Raw genomic sequence first — 16,005 nt, 5'->3', positions numbered from 1 at the left:
TCCTCTGTTCATAGAGATTGAGTACTTGACACCATCATTTTGAAATGTACATATTGCACAAAGTCAGGGCAGACCTTCTTCAGGGTCCTGGTGTCATTAATACTCTCTTCTTAATGAAATTTCTTGCACTGTAACTTGATGGCACAACCTCTGACCTGCATGAGGGTGCAGAACCTTATTAATGCACCCTGCTGAAGGAACTCGAAACCCTGTGTCCAGCTGACTCACCAGGCAGATGCTTCTCACTTCTAACAGGACCTGAGAGAAGGGCATAAGCCCCATCACGGAGACAGGGTGATCCTGTAGGACAGCCTGGGAATAACTAAGCTTGTAGCAAAAAGCTTTGGGCTTCTGCTGATTGAATGAGTCACAGAGCTAAGCCCAGCGAAGCTGGTAAATTTTACCCAACAGAGCTTATGCAGATCTTGGCTTCAATCCAGCAGAGCACTTAAGCACATGCTTAATTATACGCAAATGACACAGAGCAATCGAGGTACACACGTGTTTATGCGCGTTGCTGGGTGAAAGACTTTATTTAGAGAAACGTGGAAAAGTTGGTAACCCCTGAAAGAGGTGAAGCTGACAGGTGCAAGTGACACCGTGCCACAGCCCAGGCTGCAGAGGTGCAGCCAGTTTGGGTGGAGAGCCAGTCCAGGGAAGGCGTTGGGTTTTAAGGTTGGGCCTCTAGCAATTCTCCAAATGGTTTATTGTGCAGGATCATGGTGAACATCATGATAATGGAGATTACAGTGCAGAAAACTCATGTTGGGACTTTCAAATGGATTTGGAGGCCCTGAGAGTCCGAGGCACACCACCTGTGTAATGGCACTGGCAGCCTGCAGTGGGGCCTGAGCCCAGAGATGCATCACGAGTGGGGAACCAGATCAGGCTTTACTTCTTTACATTGAGGGTGGCAGAGCCCTGAACAGGGAGGTCGTGGAATCTCCCTCTCTGGAGACATCCCAAACCCACCTGGACGCGTTCCTGTGCCACCTGCTCCAGCCGACCCTGTCCAGCCGGGGGGTTGGACGGGATGATCTCCAGAGGTCCCTTCCCACCACAACAATTCTGCGATAGTTGAGCCTTCTCCCTGACACCGACCGCGGCCGTTCCGGCCTTCTCTGCTCCGGGCGGCCCTGCTGCGCATGAAGCCGCCGGCCCGGCACCGAGGGGCCCGGGGGCCGCCCCCCGCCGGGGCCGATGCCCGGAGGGTCTCTCCCGCCCCGCCTCCGCTCGGGGGCCGGCGCGGGCAGCGCTCCCACGGCCGCGGCGGCCTCCTGACCCGCGCGTAACCCGGCACCGCCCGCCCCGGCAGCAGCCGCAGCCCCGGCGCGGCTCCCGGCTCCCGTCTCCCGGCTCGCTTCCCCATCGCCGTCATCGCCATCCTCCTCCTCCTCCTCCCGTCCCGCCGGTCCTCCGGGCGCGTTTCCCGTGGTGCAGCGCGCGCGCGGCGCTCTGGCCGGGTGTCGCTGTCACCGCCCGCGGACGCTCGGCGGAGCAGCAGGAAGGAGCCGCCGCCGCCGCCGCCGCCGCTCCCCCCGGGCTCCCCCCGCCGCCGCCGCCGCCCCGCCGGCCCCCCCTGCCCGCGCCCAGCCGCCCCCGCCATGCCCGGGGCCGCGGCACGGCCGCTCTGAGCCGCCGCCGCCGCCGCCGCGCCCCGGCCCGGCCCGGCCCGGCCGCCTTCTCCTCGCAGCTCTGCGGCCGGTAAGTGCCGGCGGGAGCGAGCCGGGGCCGGTCGGGGCCGTTCGGTGCGCGGAGGGAGGGCGGGAGGAGGAGGAGGACAGGGAGGGGAAGGAGGGAAGGAAGGGAAGGGGGGGCCGCGGCGCGGTGCGTCCCGCATGGGCCGCGCTTGGCCCCGGCGCGGAGAGGCCGGCGGGGAGCGGGGGATGAAGAGGCGGCGGGCGCCCTCCGCCCGCTGCTCCCGCTGCTCCCGCTCCGTCCGCTCCCCCGGCCGGGAGCCGCGGGGCCGCGCAGGCCGCGCCGGGGCGGCGGGGATGGGGCCGGCGGGGCTGCCTGACAGACGGACAAAGAGCTGACGGACGGACGGACGGACGGACAGCGCGTCCCGCCGGCCCCGTCCTCCCGGGCCGTATCCTCTCGCTGCCCGCCTCTCCATTGTTCCCGGTGTAAGATAGGTGAAGCGTGCCGACCTGCGAACAGTCATTTCGTTTGGTTTTATTTCTGCATAACCTTCTCAGAGTCTCCTCTCAGCTGCTCGGAGGAAGCTTTTGCACGGCACCTCTTTTCCCCAGCGTCGGGAGCTGCTAACAAGTGCCAGGCTGGAAGTGGCTTGGGAGAGCAGGGGGGACCAGTAGGAGTTGAAGAGAAATTAGTTGGGCTTCAAACACTTTCACTCATCAACATCATTCCTCCCCCGATTCCTGCCAAACCTCAGCTGGGGTGAGTGCAGCAGCGTCTGCATTAAGCTGGCTCATGGAAAGGGAAGACATTTATGTTGCAAACATAAGTCATCTCTCTGATCACTTTGTTTTTGTAAACTGTTTAGGGCAGCTGTGAGAGATTTTGCAGAATGATTTTAAAAAAAAGTGGATGTGTGGAATCCAGTGATCACAACTTTAGTCTTGCTTTGAAAGTCTGCTTGGAGCATGACCTATCTCTGTCTGCATACACGTGACATTCTGGTCCAAGAAGTTGTAGATGGGAGAGATGTCTTAGTCCTGGTGAGCAGCATCTTTGCCACTGGACAGGACAAATGACAGAGGACTGTGTTTTTTCTTTTGAATAGGATCTCAGTTGCTTTGTTTATTTCTGTACTTATTTGCAAATGTTGGTAGTACTTTACATGCTTGCTAGGAATATACACATGGGCCCACCTGTCATGCTTCAACATTTTGGAGTGCCCATATGCAATTTTGTTATTGTAAGTGGTATAAATTTTGTAGCCATTCTCCATGAGTTTGGTCAATATGCCTTGTGAATGGAAGAAGCAGAAAAACAGTACCACCCTGCATCAATTTTTGCAGCTGTTCTTATCCTGTTCTCAAAATCAGTTCAGATAAACCAGTGGTTTGATTGAGACTTAACATCTCTCCTGCTGTGTGAGAAGTTTGCATACCTTGAGGCCATGTTAGTTTTCCAGTGTTCACTTGCAGTGTTTGGGTTTGTGCATTGTCCAGTGACAGCTGTCATCTGCAGGAGTTTGGCTGCACCGGAAGCTCTGGAGCATATGAGGCCTGCTTTCCTGTGCATCTCGTGGGATCTGCAGGCTCTTGGTACTGGCACATTCATAGGACAGACCAGCAAAGCCTGCTCTTGTTGCAGTAATTTAGGAAAACAAAATTCAGTTTCAGTTGCAGTTTCCTGAAAACTGTTGTCATGGCCTTTCCTCATGAATAGGCAACTGAATGTGTGTGTGTGTTCAGTTTCCAAAAGTGTTTTCTTTGTATTTTTTTCTGGATGTCTGCATGCCCCTCTTCCTCAAGTATACCTGTACTTCAGTCAGTGAGCTGATATAAATGAAGAAAGCTGAAAAAGATGAGGATGATCTCTTGCATTTAGACTGCTGTGTGCATGTGTCCTTCTGTCTTTGCTCCTCGGGCTCAGACCTGAGAGAACAGATGTGTATGTAATCTATGCTTCTGTTACTCTGTCTTGTCTATGTGTGCTTCATGCCTACTGTATTGCAAACATATTCTGTTTATGGAGAAATCCCTAATATAATGCATCATGAAATCAAGTTATTAAGTGGGTAAGTAGCTACTTGAACAACCACAGTGATTTAAAAAAAAAGGGAGAAGAATTATTCAGAATGTGAAAAGTTATGTTGCAGGCTGAATTGTTCACCTGAAGGAATATATACTTTGGGAATATTGTTATGTAATTTTTCAAAAGGTGGTTCTCCCTCTGAGTTCAGTGTGTACAAGTTTATTTGTATGAGGATTTAAAGCACTGTGGAGCGTGGGGATGTTCTAAAGACAGTTGGTGTAAAACCATTGAGGCTGGAAGTTTGTACTTCCCTCTGAGAATTTCTGTGTACCAGTAATGATAGAGTTGAACTGTCAGAGTGCTAATAATATATTACTCTAGTGAAATATGGTGATGGTACATCTTAAAGAGTTTATCTCACTTCTAGATATGTTCTCTGCACCACAGATTCAGTAAAATAGATTTGCAAATAGTGGAGCTCAGGGTATCAGTTGTTAGTAGATGGATTTAGGTTAAACATTTAAACATGCACTTATGGGAAGGAAGTGTTTGTATTCTAATTGGGGAGAAACATGGTGGGTTTGTTTTTTGTGTCTGCTGCAAGACATTTGTGATTTTTTTGTGACTGGAATCTCTGTAGTGTCTTCCTCCAGCAAGGATTGCTGTGTGGGCTCTTACAAATGGAGACCTGTCTGTAGGGAGCAGCTTGATGGAGTGGGCCTTAATCTATCAAAACCCCTTTAACTGTTTAGCATAATTTGGGATTAAGTTTGATTTAATTTTGGCTCTAATAGAAAATACATTTTTCTCTGTGAAATAGTGGAAGTTAAATAAGAAACAGTAACACTGGGGTAATGTCTTTTGTAAATGAAGATACTGCTGTTGCCCTAAATATGGAATGAAGCATCCAGCTTTCTTGTCCAAACTTAACATGTCTTATATGTTAAATGAATGGCACAAGCAGTGAAAAGTAAGCACCAGTGGAAATATTTTTTATTTTGCAGGCTCTTAAATGGATCTAACAGAGAAATAGATAGGTTTTATTTAAAATAAGTTCTTCCTCTGCCTTTGCCTGGCAGTTTAATGATAGCTGCCTTTCAAACCAGCATCATTTTTGATGAAATAGATTCAAACCTTCAGCTTGCAGTCTGATCTGCATAACTGAGTGTTTAAAGACAAAAGTGATCCCACAAAGGCTCCATGGATGTAACCAGACATGGGTGTCTGCTTCTATCCGGTTGCAGGGCTTATGTAAAGGATCAGTACTGTGATGAAGTTCCACTTTAATTTGTTTAGGGTTTTTTTGAAAGAAATACTTTTGGGAAAATTATATTTCTTGAAGTACTGAGATTCATGATTTTTTTTCTTTTTTCAGTTCTGTTAATTGGTATCTGTGCAGAAACCCTTGTACTAGTATTGAGTTAAATGTACAAAGTTATTGTTTTTTAACAGCTGAGACCTAGCTATTGACAAGATGTGTCAGCAAACCACAGCCATTGGCTATAATATGTAGTTATATGCCAAGCACAAATTTCTGTCTAACAAAGGAAAATCCATTCAGATTTTCATGAGATTTATTTTCATTTACACCAGTGCTGTTAGTTACTTTATTTCAGTACTTTCCAGTGAAGTTAAATACACAACCCCATCTGTTTAGCTCATTAGCTGGTTCTCTATATACATTTTAAATATACATTTTTTAATCTACATAGAACAGAATGTTTTATACATCAGCAGTAATTCCATAAACTACACAAGTGATAAAATTTTAAACTATTTAACTTACAATTTATTGTACAAATTAAAATACAATAACATATGTGAGTATTCAAATATTATATGTGATTAAATTATCTTTCCCTGACTCCATGTAGAGATATTTTTTGTATATCATTCATCATGTTCGATAAAATACTTGGAAAAAACCTATAATATGTTCTCACAAAACTTGATTCTAAGTGTGTCCCAAGGGGAAATTCACTGTCTTTTAGAAAGACTGTGCAATCCACAACATGCAGAAGGGTTAGAATCTCCTGATAACTTCTTTCACACTCTCAGAATATTATTTTGGGAGATAGTATAGAAGCTGGTACTGCTTTTGCTCCAAAATATTTTTTAATGTACTCTTAACATATTATCAGTGTGTTAGTGTATTCCAGGCTATGATATAAAGGGATAGCATTGTGAATACTGTAATGTAGTTAATGTATTACTAGGTTATATTATTTTATTATTTCATTGCACTTTTGAAAGCAGCAACCATAGCTCAATAACAGCATGTGTATTGGCCTGATCCTGGAACTGATACACTCTACTGGCATATTAGTATCACAGTATCTGCATCTTGTCACGGTATGTGCAGAAAATCTTAAGACAGTGCTGTCTAATTCTTCCCTTATGACTAGGATGACATTTTTATAAGCGCAGAATTAAACAGTCTGATGATAAAATGAAATCTGTGTGGGAAGAAGTTCCAACCTGCAAACAGCAGTAGACTATAATTTATGAACAGCCTATCAAATATAAACTGTCTACATCTCTTGCACTGGAAAAAACCCAAAAAATCCAACATAAAAACCAAAACTCAAGGTGCTTCTCAAATGTCCATAAACCAGTTTCTTGATATAACATGTGATATTACTCATGTGTAGGGCAGTTGTGATATCTGTGTGAGCTCGGCTATGTGACTGATAGAGCCTTCTGCTCTAAAATAGTTTCAAATGGCAGCTGCATCTGCAAGGGTAAAAGATGCCCATTCATAAAAACTTGTACAACTGTCTTAAATGTTTTTGTAATAATTTCCCATAAAGTCTCTATTAACTTTTGTTACTTATGCACCCCAGCATGGATGTAAAAGACTTCATTAGAGAGGTTTACAATGCCAGTAACATCATGACTAGGTCAGGTTACCTCAGTGCAAGAGGTGAAGTGAGAAATACTGATGCTGTGCAGATGTGTCATAGTTACATGATCACTAGCATTATTTAAGAAAAGGGAAAACCCAACTTTCTTCATTCTCTGAATATTACCTACTGTGTGATTGCCCTGAAAATTTGTCAGATTTTTCTTTTTCTGTTGTTAGGATTGTATTTGAATCAAGGAAATGGTGATAATGCTCCTAAAAATGTGTGTGTGCATGCAGATATGCAAGACTCTAGTAGCATGTATTTATGATGCTGTCTGGCCTAAAGCTCTAGTCCTGGAGAATGAGAAATGTTCATCACAAAGTGAAGTTTATTTTGCCAAACAATAAGCAGTGTGTTTTATTGCCTGGGATGTCACTGGGAAGGGGCAAAGCAAGGAAGCAGTTTCTAAATACACTGGGTTTCTGCAGGTTTCCGTGGGTACTGAAAACTCTCCAGGCTTGCTTTCAACAAGTGATCTTTAGAATTGCACTGCAGACATTCTTCAGTTTTGTAAAAGCAGGGAAGAGAGAGCAAAGTGAGAATGTAAGCCAAGAAATAAATACATTTCACAGGATCCACGGATGATTTTTTTAGTCTATAGGCATTATAACAGTCAGATTTTCCAGATTCAGTGGATGATTTCAGAGTGTCTTAAGTAGGAGCACTCTGAAGGGAATTATCATCTCCTGAGGCATGATTCTCCTCTGGTTTTGACCACATACACACAGTGGTTTCTAACACAGGTCTCTGTTACATGTCAGTCTCTATCAAACAGAATACATGTGAGATGGATGACAATGGCCAGGCTTTTAAGTTGGGTCATTTATAGCACTGAGCAGTTCTTGATGCAACAGTAACTATATACATAAATTTAAGACATGTTCTCTTTTGTGTCTGTAAAGTTTCTTTTAACAAAGAAGTTTTTCACAATAGATTGGTAAACTCAACCAACTCCTTTTTGCTAGAGTAATCTTGCATTGCTGACTTTGAAGAAAATTTTTGTATTGACCACTGTAGATCAACTGCAGAAGGAGGTAGTTAATCCTCGGGACACCAACGTATGATACAATTATTTTACCAAAATCACTTGCAGATTTTCCAGACATGCCCATGAAATATTGGTTTTCAACTTCTGTTTTGACCTTATAACTGGTTTTCTTGAAAATAAAGTCTAGTGTGAAGGTGCCCTGAGTGAATATTGCTTTAACAATATCAAATAAAAATGAATCTTTCATATGGGAAAGACTGCTGTCATCCTTCAAGGAGGAAAGCTTTATTAGGCTGTGGTTCTCAGGAGCTTCCTCTGTCACTGGTGAATCTGACAGTTATATTTTGTGATGAATTTTTGTCTGAGTCAGCAAAAAGATCTCAAAGTTATGTGATTGTGTTCTGAGGAGCAGGAAAGCTTGTATTGTTATGGGGTATAATGAAGTAAGGAAAAGCTACTTGACTTTAGTGTTGTTTTTTCCTGGTAGAGATGATGAAGTTGTCTTTTTAAATGACTCGTAGAAAAGAATTTTATGTATTTGAATGTGGTTTTTTATGATCACCAATGATGAAATTAAGTTACTGAGAGGGGAATTAAAATAGAGTTTATAGAAGAGGAGCACACAGAGGATGATCATCCAGTTGTCACAGTATTTTGCTGGAAGATGTGAAGTAGGTGGCAATTTGTAGACAAAACCAGTGGGCTTGTTGTCTGAATCTGACAGTTAAAAGTAGATCATGCAAACCAGGCATGTTCAGCTGGTGCCTGTTAGGAATCAGTGTTACATACACTATATTGCATCAAATGTAGTGCAGCTTTAAGTGTGAGTTTACTGTCACTTTCCAAGGAACAGCAATGTAAAAGGACAAACTGACAGAAAATTTAATCCGTCAATTCTTTGCGTGATCTCACATTTTACTGTCTAGTGTTCCTTTGTGTCACCCCTGGATTACATTCCTTGTGGGTCACAGGACAGGCAGGGGGCTTTCTGCAGTTGTGCTGGTGATGCTGGTGTGGCTGCACATGCAGAAAAAGTGGAATCTGTTGTAGTTACATCTGATGTACCTAAAATTTGCTGTACCGTTAGGCAACTCTTAATTTCCCACATCTGCTTGGACACAAGTTCAGCAGAGAAGTCTTGGCTCTTGTGCTTCTATCTTGGGTACTTGGACAGGTAGTGTTAGGGCAAGGGGTAATGAACTGAAACAGGGTAGATTTAGAGTAGCTGTTAGGAAGAGCTTTTGACTGTGAGAGTGGTGAGACACTGGAAGAGGTTGCCCAGAGAAGCTGTGGATGCCCCAGCCCTGTCAGTATTCAAGGCCAGGCTGGATGGGGCCCTCAGTGGAAGGTGTCCCTGCCCTGGCAGGGGGTTTGGATCTGGGGGATCTTTAAGGTCCCCACCGAGCCAAACCATTCAAGGATTCTGTTACACATTGTTGCCCTGTTACCTGTGGGACACATCTTTACATTGAGGGAACTTGGGTGAGTGCAGCTGCATCAACGGGAGACTCCCAGCTTGGTTGGAAGAGGAACCAGCATCTGGAAAGCAGTCCATAAAGGCAGAATATGCTGAATTTTTCGTTCATCTGAATCCTGTCAGAATATTTTCTAGCTTTACAGATTGGTTTCCTGCTTGCTTAGTAATATGGATTATATGGAATGTGTTTTACTATAACTTGGCTTCATCATGAAGTTATTTGACTATGAGTTCTCAAAAATTTCAGACCTGTTTGGAATGGTAGCCCTTAATTATTGGTCTGTGAGTTAATGGCATCAAGAACCTTCAAGATTTTTATTCCTAGTAATTACAGGAGTTGTTATAAACATATATCATATCTTTTAATCATTCTGAATTTCTGTTTTAGTGTATTCTAGGACTTTAATTAGTGAGAATTAGCTGCAGGGCACCAAAGTCATTGAGGTAGAATCCAATTTCCACAACCTTTTTATTTAAGAGAGGACAATCCTGAGAAGTCTGTGTTTTATTTTTTGGATTATTTTCAGTGTTAGCTAATGGGCCAGGATATTTGTGTTATTATTGCTCTTATAAAATTGTTTCTAGACATCTCATGTTTTGGCTTGCCTCAATCTGAAAATGGGCTTAAGTGCCTGAAAATTGTTTGAGAAATTTAAAACTGTAATGAGGAAAAATCACCTTGGGGTATGTGGTAGAAGTCAGTGGGATTCCTTGTTCATACTATTTTTGAAGTATCAAGGGAAAGAGTTACCTGGAAGTTCTTGCTGAGGTTGGGGATAGTCTTTTGAAGAGGATACACTGCAGAAGCACACTGGATTTAATACTTGATTTGCCATTTGCCTTTTTTTTTTCTTTTGAAGTGAGGGTCATTGAGATTAAAAATGAATTAAAAAAGGCTGATTTACAATTCTGGAATTTTATGTAAGTGGGATAGGAATAGTTCTTAGTTGATTTAATCTGACCACAAGTGTCGGTTAGCAGTAGGGAGGTGGTGGATTTGTTGCAACAGTGTGGAAAAAAAAATCCTAACTGGAGACAAGTATACTCTTAAAAAAACCTTCTTTGTTGTCTTGGCAAATGTACATGGGCTGTAACATGCTTGTGTTCCAAGAGGGGTTTTGAGAAAGTGACCTGATTGCTCATTTCCATGATTTTAGAGTTTGTTTCTACTCTTTCCTCCTCTGGCTGATTTCATACAATCTTTAAATACTAACACATGTCAGTTTATGTGCTGAATCTTCTGTTTATTCCTGATGTAGGTGCTTGATACTGTTCTGATGCTATAGCAGAGTAGTGCTGTTTAGGCCACAGCAATCCCTGATTCCGCTGATGAAAATTGCTCCTTGATGCCCAGTTTGTAACTGCTTGAATATTTGAAGAGCAGTGACAGATTTTCTTTTTCTGGCTCAGTGTTGGTCAGTGCTCTCCCTAATGTAGCATCACAACATCTTCTGCTCCTTGATTTTTATCCTGCTTTAAAGGAAAGAAAAGGCTATCACCAGGGTATACAGGTTGAGATCCTGCTTCTAGTGATACCTAAATCATTGTCACTGCACTGGTTTTATATTCCAGAGCTGCCATCTCTGAAGGGTCCAAATGCTTTATGGAAATGTCATGAGCATTCTATGATTCTTTTTCTTACTTGATGAGATTCTTATATGGGCTATTTTTTTTCCCCATTGACTATATTACATCTGTGTTGCCTTGTGTTTATGTTAGCAAATGTGAAGTAGCTATTTAATTTTGAGTTGCCAGGTGTATTAGCCTTATGGAATAGATAGGTCGATAAAAGGCCTTTTTTTATATATATATAGGTAGGATAAACCTATAGGGTTTGAAGAGTGGAGCAGTGAGTAGAGATCTATGTCTTTGAACTTTAGGTTCTTTCAGGTCTCCTGGCCCACATTTTTGGCCCCTGAAGGTAACACTGTGGTATTTGAAAAGCAGTCCAGAAAGCATAGGATTTGCTTGGTCAGTCTGGTGTGAATCTTTTGCTAGAGAGGTATTCATTCTGTCATGTTTCGGATTAACTGGATTGTTTGAGTTTCTGTTCCATGAGTAGATAGATGAAGGGTGTGTTTAAAACACAGCTGAAATGAAGTAAATATCCATTAAAAATGAAGGTACACTGAAGTATGACAATGCTTCCTCTGCAGAAGAATGAGATGAGAAAATGTTCCTTGTTTGGTGGAAGGTTGATGCCGAGAGAGCCAAGCACATTTTGTAGAATTTGTTTTGAGATGTTACACTGAATGTAATCTTACCCTGAATAGGTTTGCTGAAATGAAGTTAGGGAAAAAAATGCCTGCTCTGTGCATGGTGATGTGCTAAAGTTGAAATTGGAACTTAGGAGAATGGTTCCTGTATTCTAAAATACTTGCATTGATTTCACAACCTGAGAGCCCATGTTGAAATAACGTCAAATGCTGAAGTAAGATTTAGAAATATCACCTGGGCTCTGTAAGATCTGTATTGTTGTTATTCATAGCCTTCTCACCTATGGTTTAAAATGGTGTTTTTTTTCTGTAAGTTTTCCTTGTGCTGTCATGTATGTAAATGAGGAATGTCTTCCAGAACCTCTAAGATGGCTTTTGCACCTAACTTCCAGGTTTTTTGAGCAAAACCTTCTTGGTTATACTTCTGTTAGCTTATTGTCCAGTGTTATTTAATCTATGTGGATGTATTAAGTAATTGTCTTGAATTTTTCTGTAATTACTGTTTTTGTTTAGCACATGTATATGGCCTTTTAGAAAATATTGAAGCTGAAGTAAAGATATTACAAGAAAAGCACGGTTTTAAAAGAGCAATTTTAGGTGTAAGTCAAGTGTGTAAGCCTTAAAATTGCAGCATTGATCTTTATTTGTGCCACTTAATTTTACCATCCTCTTTTTATTATTAATATATTGCATCTTAATATTATGCCATATTATTTCATGATACATGAACTCCAAAGCCCCTACCTTTTTAAATGTCCATGAACTGGATAAGCAGCTGCTCTGTACTTCGCTTTCTTCTTTTTGCATAACATGTGTTCTCTTACTGTGCTCTGCTTAATCCTGCTCTGAAGGCAGAATGGATATATTTCTTTGTGAAATTACTGTAATAGTTATCAGTAGGCTTGTGAGACCCTCAGAGATAATGTCTGCTGCTCGCTCCACACCTAAATCGTAGGTGGATCATTGCACTTGATTTAGAGACAGGAAGTGGAAAGATGGGAGGGCGAATGATTTGCCAAAATAACAGATTTGCCCCAAAAGCAGTGGCAGAGCTGCAAAAAGAAGCCAAATCTCTAGTAGTTCTGTTACATCATGGTGGTAAACAATGTTTCTCTTTTCAAAGTCTTACTGTCATGCTTACCTTTTCTTGATGGCAGTCCCACATTGGTGTGCCCCATCCTGTAATGATTCTGCACCAAAGTGGCTGCTCCATGTTAGTTGGAAACCTTCCACTGGTTGGGCTTTCTGGTCAGTGGTTAGGTCATGGGGAGGCCAGGCCCCTCTTACCCACCTTCTCACAGCAGTTTTCTCAGTCATTGGTGCAGGTTTACCTTTCCATCTGAGGTGTGCTGCCTTCTCCCCTCAGGCTGCAGGAGCAAGAGCACCACAAACTGATTAGTTCACCCTTGTGACCTATATTGAATATTGCTTGTTGTTACAAGTATTTTACTATGCCTCAGGGAGAGGAAATGGATATTTCTTATTTTATGGCTGGAGAATTGGTGCCTATGAGCAAGATGAAAGTTTGTGTTTGGTGTGGATGTCCATTGAGCTCTTTAAGAGCTTTTTTAAAAATTAAAATAGCAGCATTGCATTCATCTTTGTATTTTTAAAGTAGTGCTGTAAGTGACGTAATTGCAGCCCTGAGTACTCAGCATTTTGGGTACATCTGACCCAAATGTGTCAGAATAAGCAGCCAGAAAATGTGCCATATATAATTATTGATCACCTATTTTAAAAAAACTTTTGTAGAAAGGGCTTGATCTTATTTTGCAAGGTAGGGTTCAACTGCCTAAATGGTCACGGCTTTCTTTTCATGCACTCTGCGACTCATGCATGTTTTGGTACTTGTAACAAACAGAGCAAGGATCTTATAATCTCTCTGACTAGTTTCACATATTTTTGTGGAGCATTCCATCCAGTGTGCTGTAGAAAACCACATATGTATATATACACACACACACACACACACACACACATGTATTTATGATATTTGCATTTTAAAAATGTACAGTACCGGTATTTATGCTTGGGATTGCCCTGTCTCACTTGCAGCCTTGTTGAACTTCATGAAATTCCTACAGGCCCATCTCTCCAGCCTGTCAGGTCCCTCTGGATGGCATCCCTTCCCTCCAGGGCATCCTCCACTTGGTGTCTTTGGGAACTTGCTGAGGGTGCCCTCAATCCCACTGTCCATTTCCCTGACACAGATGTTAAACAGCACCAGTCCCAGTACCAAGGCCTGAGGAATCCCACTTGTCACTGGTCTCCACTTGGACATTGAGCCATTGACCACAACTCTCTGAGTGCAACCATCCAGCCAATTCTTTATCCACCAAGAAGGAAACAAATGTACACACATATACAGGCCTTTGGTGTTTGGGCCAATTTGAGAGCAACAGCAGGTTGTCATCTTCTGTAAAGGAGCACTAGCATAGCACTTGTGATGAGTAGAGATGCTTCAGGGGTACTTGCAGATGGTAAAGAAGTTGTGAGGCCCAAGGAGTTTAAGGACTTGTAAAAAAAAATCACATTTTAAAAAATCTGAGCATTAGAGTAGGCACCAATGATAGGGTGGACTCTCAGAGTTAGGAGGAGGAATTAATTGCCCCTTTCAATGACCTGAGCTGTTAGATTGGCTCAGCTTTGTGATAGAACTGCACTGTTGTCAAAATCAAATGAAAAACCATTTGACACACTATCTGAAATATTTTTATAAAGTTTCAGCTTGGGGCATGCATGAGATAGATGAAATTTCACAAAATTTTCACCAGTTGAACTGAAGGTGTAAAATGCAACTTAGAAGATGCTAGGTAGCCTTAGTTATGTGTAATGTTTGTTTTCCTCAATATAAATGTCACCAGAAGTCCCCAGAGTGAGCACTTTTGAGTATCCAAGTTTCATGGTGCAAAGACAGAAATCCTGCAGTGTTCTTCTGAGGTTAACTATCCAGTGGGAAAAATTCCCAGATAAATTCTGAAAAATAACTATTTTCTAGTAGTTTATGATTTAATGCTACAAAACCAGTGGCTTTTTTTTTTTCCCCAGATAAAAACTAGCATTGCCTGTGATTTTTGGACTATTTAAAGTGTGTTTGTGATACTGGTAACACCCCTGTGGATTTTGACATGGAACTGTGGCTTTTTAAATACAGCATCACAAGCTTTTCCATATGCACATTTGATATTAAATTATGGTTATGCTGGTGATGATGGAATACAGATTTCAGGATAAGAAAGGTGACAAAGATTTTCACACATGGATAATTTTATGCACGATAAGGAGATTTTCTGTGAGTAATCCTGTTGATTGTAATAGGACTATTCACAGCTCAGTATGAGTGTAAATCTTGGTGGAGTCAGGCCCTGCACTGGCATGTGTTCAGCAACATGGAGCACTCAGAAATAACTGTGCAACAAGTCATAAGAGTGTATCATATGTTACCTTTTAGAATGTGTTGATTTTATGATCTGTTAACCTTTTCATGATGATTTATGTTTGATTGCTTTCTTTTTGCAAGTCAACACATTCTAATTGATTCTTAAAAGTACTTGTGTGTTAATTTAAAAATCGTTCTTTTAGCTGAGTGTTATTTTTCTGAGTAGGGATAAGAGAGAATTTTATTTAATGTTCTTTATTTAGAACCATTAAATAGGGTATTATTCTTTACTCTCTAGGCTTCTGTGGTATGCTAAAAATTGAACCTTTGATACTGTGAAAGCTAGCTGTGTTTCCTTTTGTATTGGACTGTATCCATATTTTAATAGTGCAACTAAATATATTTTCTGATATGATGAGAATAGTCAGCATTTTTCATGGTCTGATAGGGGTTTAAAGTGGATGTTAGGAACCTGTTCAGTTCTAATTTTTCTCTTCCTTTTGGAGGGGCTTGCATTGGTGGTGGTTTCATTCATGGAAACACTTAAACATTAGTAGTTTTAAATATGCTATTAGGCCCTGTTGCTATCTCTTTCTTCATTAGCATCAGGAATTGTAGAATTATTAGTGATTTTACACTTCATTTTAGGAGGAAGGCATTTGAGGATGTAGATAGCCATTTTTCCCATGGTCTGAATTTGGCATAGCCTTTGGGTACGTGTGGGTGGCAGCTCTGAGTTGTTCCTCTGTGTGTGCACAAGGCCTTTGTGGGGCAGTTTCACAATGCACTTTGATCTGATCCAGCCACTGACCCCTCCTGGAGAAACTGTCCTGTTCCCTGCTCCTGCTTCCTCAGTGCCCATCTCCCGTGTGCTCCACCTGCTCTGTCCCACTGACCCAAATGAAACCTCCTGGCTTTTCTGTGGGACTGCTTCTGTCCAGCTCCCTTCTCAGCTGCAGAATTCTGTGCTCAACCCAGAGCAGGACACCAGATCTGAGGGGGGAGAGGTGCAGACCACTTCCCTTTGGGCAGGTACCCCCTCTATTGGATTGTTTCTTGCAGTATCATTGGGAATTGGGTAATTCTCAAAACACACCAAATGTCCCACTGGAATGGCCTATCAGTTGTAGTTGATTTTTTAGAAGTTTGGCTATTTAAAAAGGTTTTACTTATCGTGCCAGTAAACTGCTCTGATTATAAAGGGGTTGACTTTTTAATTCAGAATAACCTTTCCAAGGTGAATTACACTATTCCACTAAACAGGGAAGGAAAAAAATTCTGTACTAGAATGAGAATACGCATTTAGGGAGTTTTATAGATTTATGTACACTATATTAATTTAAGCTTACAGTTTAGCACAAATAGTTATAGCA

General features: G+C 42.1%; 1 protein-coding gene across 4 annotated transcripts in view; it reads left to right on the top strand.

Moving 5' to 3' along the window:
• Window positions 1-1,112: 1,112 nt before the first annotated feature.
• Window positions 1,113-16,005, top strand: part of ZNF148 (zinc finger protein 148) — a 42,170-nt gene continuing 27,277 nt past the window's right edge. For 2 of the 4 annotated variants that reach the window (XM_077181678.1, XM_077181677.1), the window contains exons 1-2: window positions 1,113-1,704; window positions 2,199-2,400. The gene's annotated coding sequence lies outside the window, so the exon portion shown is untranslated. The remainder of the gene's footprint in view (window positions 1,705-2,198; window positions 2,401-16,005) is intronic. The other 2 variants (XM_077181679.1, XM_054636501.2) reach the window with 2 other exon arrangements.

This window comes from Agelaius phoeniceus, chromosome 7, assembly GCF_051311805.1.
Source record: "Agelaius phoeniceus isolate bAgePho1 chromosome 7, bAgePho1.hap1, whole genome shotgun sequence".
NCBI classification, from domain to species: domain Eukaryota; kingdom Metazoa; phylum Chordata; class Aves; order Passeriformes; family Icteridae; genus Agelaius; species Agelaius phoeniceus.
Note: the sequence above shows the minus strand (reverse complement) of the source record. Positions and strands in the feature narration are given on the sequence as shown.